Source organism: Berghia stephanieae, chromosome 10 (assembly GCF_034508935.2).
Source record: "Berghia stephanieae isolate SIO BIC M18660-M18661 chromosome 10, UCSD_Bste_1.3, whole genome shotgun sequence".
NCBI classification, from domain to species: domain Eukaryota; kingdom Metazoa; phylum Mollusca; class Gastropoda; order Nudibranchia; family Aeolidiidae; genus Berghia; species Berghia stephanieae.
Window position 1 is genome coordinate 39,611,879 of NC_088369.1, and position 7,432 is coordinate 39,619,310.

Genomic DNA, 7,432 nt, shown 5'->3' on the forward strand with positions numbered 1-7,432 from the left:
GTTACATGAAAGATCAAGTTTCTTGTTATCTAAGAGCAAACATTTAACATCAAGAGACTTGTGGGGCTATGTGGTCTAGTCGTATGACACTCGCGTTCGGATCGGAAGGTCGTGGGTTCGAGCCTCGCTCGGCGCATAGTTGAGTCCTTGGAGAAGGCTCTTTACTCACATTATCTCACCGTACTCAGGTGTAAAATGAGTACCTGGCCGTTAACAGCGTTGTCTCTGTCCGAAAAACATGTAATATCGCCTAAGAGGCGTCATGTCCCGTCCTAAATGTCAAATGTTGATGTTGTAAAGCGCTTTGAGCACGTTTAGTGGATATTGCGCTATATAAAATCTCAATTTTAAAAAAATCGTTAAGAGACTTAAATCTACTCACCAGTGAAGTCAATGGCAAATTGCACGCTATTCTTCACACTTGAATTCAAATACGAATTATTGTTGTTTTTTTAAATCTCACAAAATATGAAAATCTACAAGTCTGTTATTTACCAAATATGCATGATGACACAATGCAAAAGTCTGCCGATGATTGTAAAAGTTTGTTATTTATCAAATATGAATGTTGTCACAGATACGGAAGGCTGCCGATGATTGTAAAAGTCTGTTGCCATAGGTACAAAAGTCTGTCGTGATTGTAGAAGTCTGTTATTTATCAAATACGAATGTTGACACAGGTACAAAAGTCTGTCGATGATTCTAGAAGTCTGTTATTTATCAAATACGAATGTTGACACAGGTACAAAAGTCTGCCGATGATTTTAAAAGTCTGTTGTTTATGAACTAAATAATAAAGGTAGATTGAACAGTTGGATGAGAATGAACACTACGATTCTACCATCGAGTCGGCCATCAATAAATTATGAATGGCATAGCTATAAAAATATATCAATTAATGGGCATGATCTATATTACATTTCCATGTGCTCGAGGTCATTGGTCACATTGCAATATGTGCTCAAAGTGACCCACATAGTGAATAATGTTCACAGTTTTTAAAATACCTAACATCACGATTGGTCATTTTGTTCAGCTTGACACATGGGTATGCCTACAACTTTCATAGACAAAGCAGAGTGTTTACATTTCTGAAGAAATATCCAATCGTTGGACAGCAACAAATCATGTGATTGATGACTTGGTTGGACGAAAACATGAATATAGATCGCTCCCATTAGTTGACAAAATAATCTAAATTATTATCTCCCTTTCCTTTTTGAATACACCCTGATTTTAATGTAGCGTAATAGTAAAAAAAAAATATTACGAAGGCCTTTCTATTATCCTTGTGAAAAATATTTGGGAGTTAAAGATTTATTTTCTTCTCCAGCACGCATCCGATTTTACTATAAATAGATTTTGACGCGTAATAATATTCTGATCAAAATGATAAATTTCTAATGTCAAATCGGTTTTGTAAACGAATTCACCTTAACAACGCCATTATCACATATTGTCTCATTCCTCTGTAGTGTTTCATTCATCCTGTTTTGTTGATAAAGGGGAAACGCGAAACGTCTACATTATATATAATATTCGTTTATTAAATTGAAGCTTATAGATAGTATGCGCTTGGCTAAAAGCTCATAACATTGCCATCCGGAAGTATAACGGACCAACACACAAAACTGTGTGTATCCAGGAACGTTTATAGTCGGGTTAATACAGTTCAGTGAGCATTACTCATAAACGCGGATGGTACTTTTTATTCTTCATGCTGGCTAGAACTTTTCATATGTCTTGTGATCAGAATGTGTAAAAGCCAAAACATGATCAGATTTATAATGTTTTTTGTTTCATCTGGATAGGCTTTTATGCTCGTCGGAGATATAATTCATAAGGGCGTCCGCCATTGTTCCGATAGTTTAGAGCCAGTTACTAAGTTACCATGCGTCATTACGAGGGAAATGACGTCATGACTGTTAAAGCCTATTCCACAAGTCTGCCATTATCAAGTAAGGATTTTGACATAGAAATAAAACTATTTCAATTAGTTAGACGAGAAAGAATTAAGATTCTACACGTCTGTCATGCCATTTATAAAAAAAAATAAAATAAAAAATAGATCATATATATAGAGCAATATCCACTAAACGTGCTCAAATCGCTTTACAAGGGGTCCATGGCCAACAGCAACACTTAACATCTAAGACGGGACATGACGAATGTAAGGCGATATTACATTTTTTTCGGACAGAGACAACGCTGTTAATGACCAGGTATACTCATTTTACACCTGAGTACGGTGAGAGAAAGTGAGTAAAGAGTCTTTTCCAAGGGCTCAACTGTCCGCCGAGCGAGGCTCGAACCCGTCAGGTCCTTCCGTTCCGAAAGCGAGTGTCATACCACTAGACCACATAGCCGCATTTATAAAAAAAAAAGAAAAGATTTTGACACAGAAATAAACCTATTTCAATTCAGTCGAACAAGATTGAATGTAGACCTAATCATGAATGGTTTTACAAGTACCTAGGTGGTTCATCTAAAAAGAATAATGACACAGCCGATATTAAAGCATTTGACCCAGCTTAATCAAAATAAATAAATATACAATTTAGAAAAAGACTTTTATTATAAGTTATCAAACGAAACTATTGACACAGATATATTATAAGATTTTATTATTAAATCAACCAATTATATGAGAATAAACACGAACTCTTACAAGTCTGTCAATTGGATTCAATAGTCTGATGTCACGTCGCCCAGCAACGGCGAGCAGCGTGGTTTTAAACAAAGAAAATCGGTACTTTTTATTCTTCATGCTGGCTAGAACTTTTCATATGTGTTGTGATCAGGATGTATAAAAGTCAAAACACGAACAGATTTATAATGTTTTTTTTTTCTTTGGATAGGCTTTTATGCTCGTCGGAGAAATATTTCATAAGGGCGTCCGCCATTGTTCCGATAGTTTAGAGCCAGTTATTAAGTTACTATGAGTCATTACGAAGGAAGTGACGTCATGACTGTTGAGGCCCATTATCAAGAAAGAATATTGACCAAAACTGAAAGACGTTCGGGTATTCAGAGACAACCCATTTCCTTATATATATATATATATATATATATATATATATATATATATATATATATATATATATATATATATATATATATATATATTATTTTTACTGTCGTACTTTGAAAAAAAAACAACCAAACATTTATTTAAAATGTGGGCCAGAAAACTCGTCCTTCAATTATCGATTGTTTAAATTATTTATCCACATCTTGTCAAAAACTCTCAAACCCGGGACGTGGGGGGGGGGGGGGGAAGGGGGGGGGGGAGTCTTAAAGGAAATCGCCAAGTTTTGGATTTATGTTTTTAAGAAAATGAGGATCGCATTCATCGAACGAAATTTATTTTGAAAGAAGGGATTTCTGTCCAAGTTTTTCTTTCAAGTACGTATGGAATGTATCTAGATAGTTCTTTCTTTGACGTAATGTAGATAAGAATATTATGCCTTTTGCGCTACGATATCATAAGATATCGTCGCCTAGGCATTCCACGAAGGAATATAGATGACTCATCAAACAAGATGTCTAATGTCAACAGGAATCACCCATGTTGTCCAAATGGGGGGGGGGGGGGGGTTAATAATCGTGCTCAAGGTAAAAAAACGAAAGTGCCTGAAGCTAGGCTCGAACCCGGGTCATCCGGGTCACAATGCAATGCCTTAGCCACTCGGCCACTTCGTAATGAAGATGTAATTGACGTAATGTAGATAAAAATAAGTTCAATATTGTAATCAAATATCAATAGTCAATAAAGGATGAAGCCGTCAGTTTGGGTCGCTTTGATTTTAACTTCAAGTCGTGCGTTAAAATGCTAGGATAAAAGCCACAGTAATAATAATAATATGAGTTTTTAATAAACTGACTGCCACGTTGAAGTATGAATGCCGTCACAACACAAAGAATGTCAATATTATTATTATATAGATACTATGCGCTTGGCTAAGAAGCTCACAACATTGCCACCCGAAAGGATAACGGACCAACACACAAAACTGTATGTAACCATGAACGTTTATAGTCTGGTTAAAACAGTTTACTGAGAATTAATCATAAACGCGAATGGCAAATTACAATAACTAAGACCTGAGTGACGTCAACTTCGAACTATCTATAAAATACAGATGAGGAATATATGACCCATCGTCACAAAAAGGTACTACGTCAGCCTGTTATCGATGTTGAAATAAACTTTAACTCTCTCTTTACCAGCCATTTTCAAGATTTTCCCCAAAACTTCACACCCGACTAACACAGAAAAATAGATTTGTTATCAGAACAGAGACAATGTTGTTAAAGGCCAGATACTCATTTTACACCTGAGTACAGTGAGAGAATGTGAGTAAATATCCTTTTCCATGGACTCAACTATGCGCCGCTCCAAGCAGGACTCGAACCCAGAACCATCCTATCCGGGGGTGAGTGTCATTCCACAAGCTGCATAAGCTTATCCCCCCCAAACATTTGGGGAGGGTGGGGGGGGGGGGGGCGAGGGGTGAGAGAAGTGTTTTATACATTAACTTCTCATTGTTTGAGGTCCCGATAGCTCAGTTGGTAGAGCACTCACTTCACACGCAAAGGGACCAAGATCGATCCCGGGTGCAGACGAGATTTTGCCTGAGCCCCCCCCCCCCCTTTCTTCCCTGTCCACCCAGCAGTCATTGGGTAGCCGAGTCTGTTAGATCTGGGGGCGGAAAGAACTTAGCGATAGACTAGCGTCCTATCCAAAGGATAGCAAGCAATTACTATTGTCCGTTTCACGATAAACTCCGGCTCCATGAGCCTCGTGGCTCTGGGGGAAAACTTTTTTTTTCTTCTAATTTTAGCATTAATATCATTCAGACATCACACTTTTTCGTGATGATGGGTCACATTTTATAAATAGTATGCGCTTGGCTAAGAAGCTCACAACATTGCCATCCGGAAGTATAACCGACCAACACACAAAACTATGTGTAACCTTAAACGTTAATAGTCTGGTTAATACAGTTTAGTGAGAACTACTCATAAACGTTGATGGCAAAAAGAAATAACAAAGACGTCACTTCATTCAATATATAAATTAAAATTTCAAAAGTTCAATTTACATCATCACGTTCCCTTCAATTTAGTATAATAAAAACGTAACCGTTGCTAAATAGCAATATCCACTAAACGTGCTCAAAGCGCTTTACTAGGCGTGCCTAGTCAACAGCAACACTTAACAGGTAGAACGAGACATGACGCCTGTGAGGCGATACTGCATTTTTTCCCCGACAGAGACAACGCTGTTAACGGCCAGGTACTCATTTTACACCTGAGTACGGTGAGAGAATGTGAGTGAAGAGTCTTTTCCAAGGATTCAACTATGCGCCGTGCGAGGCTCGAACCCAGGATCTTCCAATCCTAAAACGAGTGTAATCCCACAAGACTACTTAACGGCAACATTTACGTAATTCATGAAACAATAATATTCATTCTTCTTAGTATTATGACCGTAGCCATCGTTAACTTATAGCCTGACACTGACCAAAAAATGACGTCAAAATGCCAATCTTTGCCAACAAAAGAAAACAAATCGTGAGATGTATTCAATAGTTCAACCAATGGGACCACTTGTGTCCAAGAGCACAACTAACGACAGCTCACTTGGCGGTGCAAAAAAACAAATAGTGACGTCAAAATGCCCGAACCCAGGACCTTCCAATCCGTAAGCGAGTACCATACCACAAGACAACATAGCCGCACGAGTACTGTTTTAAGACGATTTTCACACATGGGAAACTGACACACAAAAATATACAATAAGACAGACGCATGTGCAGGTCAGATTCTGTTCGCGAAACTGTATTATCCAGACGACAAACTTTTAGCTTACACATAGATGGCAATGTTGTGAGCTTCTTAGCCAGGCGCATACTATCTATATCTATGTGTTTGTGAGTTGAATGTTATAGAAGGAATGAAATTGGCGTCACTCAGCTCTTTGTTATTGTTTTTAAGCCAGTCAGTTTTATAGATAGAATGCGCATGGCCAAGGAGTTCACAACATTGCCATCCGGAAGTATAACGGATCAACACACAAACTCTGTGTAACCATGAACGTTTATAGTCAGGTTGATACAGTTTAGTGAGAACAACTCACAAACGCGGATGGCAAAAACAATAACAAAGGCCTGAGTGACGTCATCTTCGAACTATCTATAAGTAGCTCTTTATAAATTGTATCAATCCGACCATTATAAACATTTACGGTTACACATAGTTTTGTGTATTGGTACGTTATATCTGGTTGGTGGATGTTGTAAGTATTTTAACTAAGGCCATAGCATCATTCTATAAAACAGTAATAATGTAAAATAATAATAATAATTAATAAAATAATTAATAATAAATATAATAAATAATAATAATAATAATAATAATAATAATAATAATAATAATAATAATTAATAAAATAATAATAATAAAATAATATATTAAGAAAACCATCGTAGTCAGTATTGCCCATCAAATTATTTTTATATTTAAAAAATACACTTACAGATGCAAACACTAGAAAAATATACAAATGATTTCAATAGTTACTATCCAATATAAACGAAATCCGTTACTACTAAATCCACATAATAATCAATCCATACTTATATCTATATATCTCTCTTTTTCTCACACTATATAATATAAAATCTAATTCACAAATCACACACACAGACAATCCCAATCAATAATATTTATTCAATGTAATCGACGAGAAGTTAACAGTTACAGTTACAGTTATTAAATCTCCGTTCACAGTTTTGTTTGTTGTTGCCTCTCACTCACTCACTCGCTTTCTTCGCGTCGTCCGTTTTACTCGATCTCGCTAGTCTAACTGCTCTCCTGTCGCGTTTCGCGTTACTTTTTCGATCTCACCAACACACATTCTGGCAAAGTGCCGTCGTATTCTCGTATTATAGATACTGTTTTCATTCCTTTTTTGTTGACAGTTCTCATTGACGAGGTTTTCACAGAGCGTGGGTATTTTATCTGTATAAATCTATGTGGTGGATGTTAGGATCTATATTTTTTTTTCAAAGCGGGACAACCCCCCCCCCACCTCCCACACACACACACACACACACACACACACACACCCACACACACACACATACCCTCTCAGGACGGCCCATTCGATTAGCTAGATTATGTCAACTGGAGTAAAACATGTCAAATTATAGACAGTATGCGCTTGCCATCCGGAACTGACCAACACACAAAACTCTGTGTAACCATGAACTTTTATAGTCTGGATAATACAGTTGAGTGAGAATTACTCATAAACGCGGATGACAAAAACAATAACAATGGCCCAAGTGACGTCAGCTTCGATCTATCTATAGATAGTTCGAAGATGACGTCACTCAGGTCTTTGTTATTGTTTTTTGCCATCCGC

At 37.1% G+C, this 7,432-nt stretch overlaps 1 protein-coding gene across 10 annotated transcripts in view; it reads right to left on the minus strand.

Annotated features, from left to right (window-relative positions):
* Nucleotides 1-6,846, minus strand: part of LOC144981110 (uncharacterized) — a 92,634-nt gene extending 85,788 nt beyond the window's left edge. The window contains exons 1-3 of one of the 10 annotated variants that reach the window (XM_078929247.1): nt 6,773-6,846; nt 747-786; nt 383-587 (exon numbers count right to left, since the gene is read on the minus strand). The gene's annotated coding sequence lies outside the window, so the exon portion shown is untranslated. Of the gene's footprint in view, nt 1-382; nt 787-6,541 lie in introns of all 10 variants that reach the window. The other 9 variants (XM_078929249.1, XM_078929250.1, XM_078929242.1 and 6 more) reach the window with 9 other exon arrangements.
* Nucleotides 6,847-7,432: the final 586 nt, after the last annotated feature.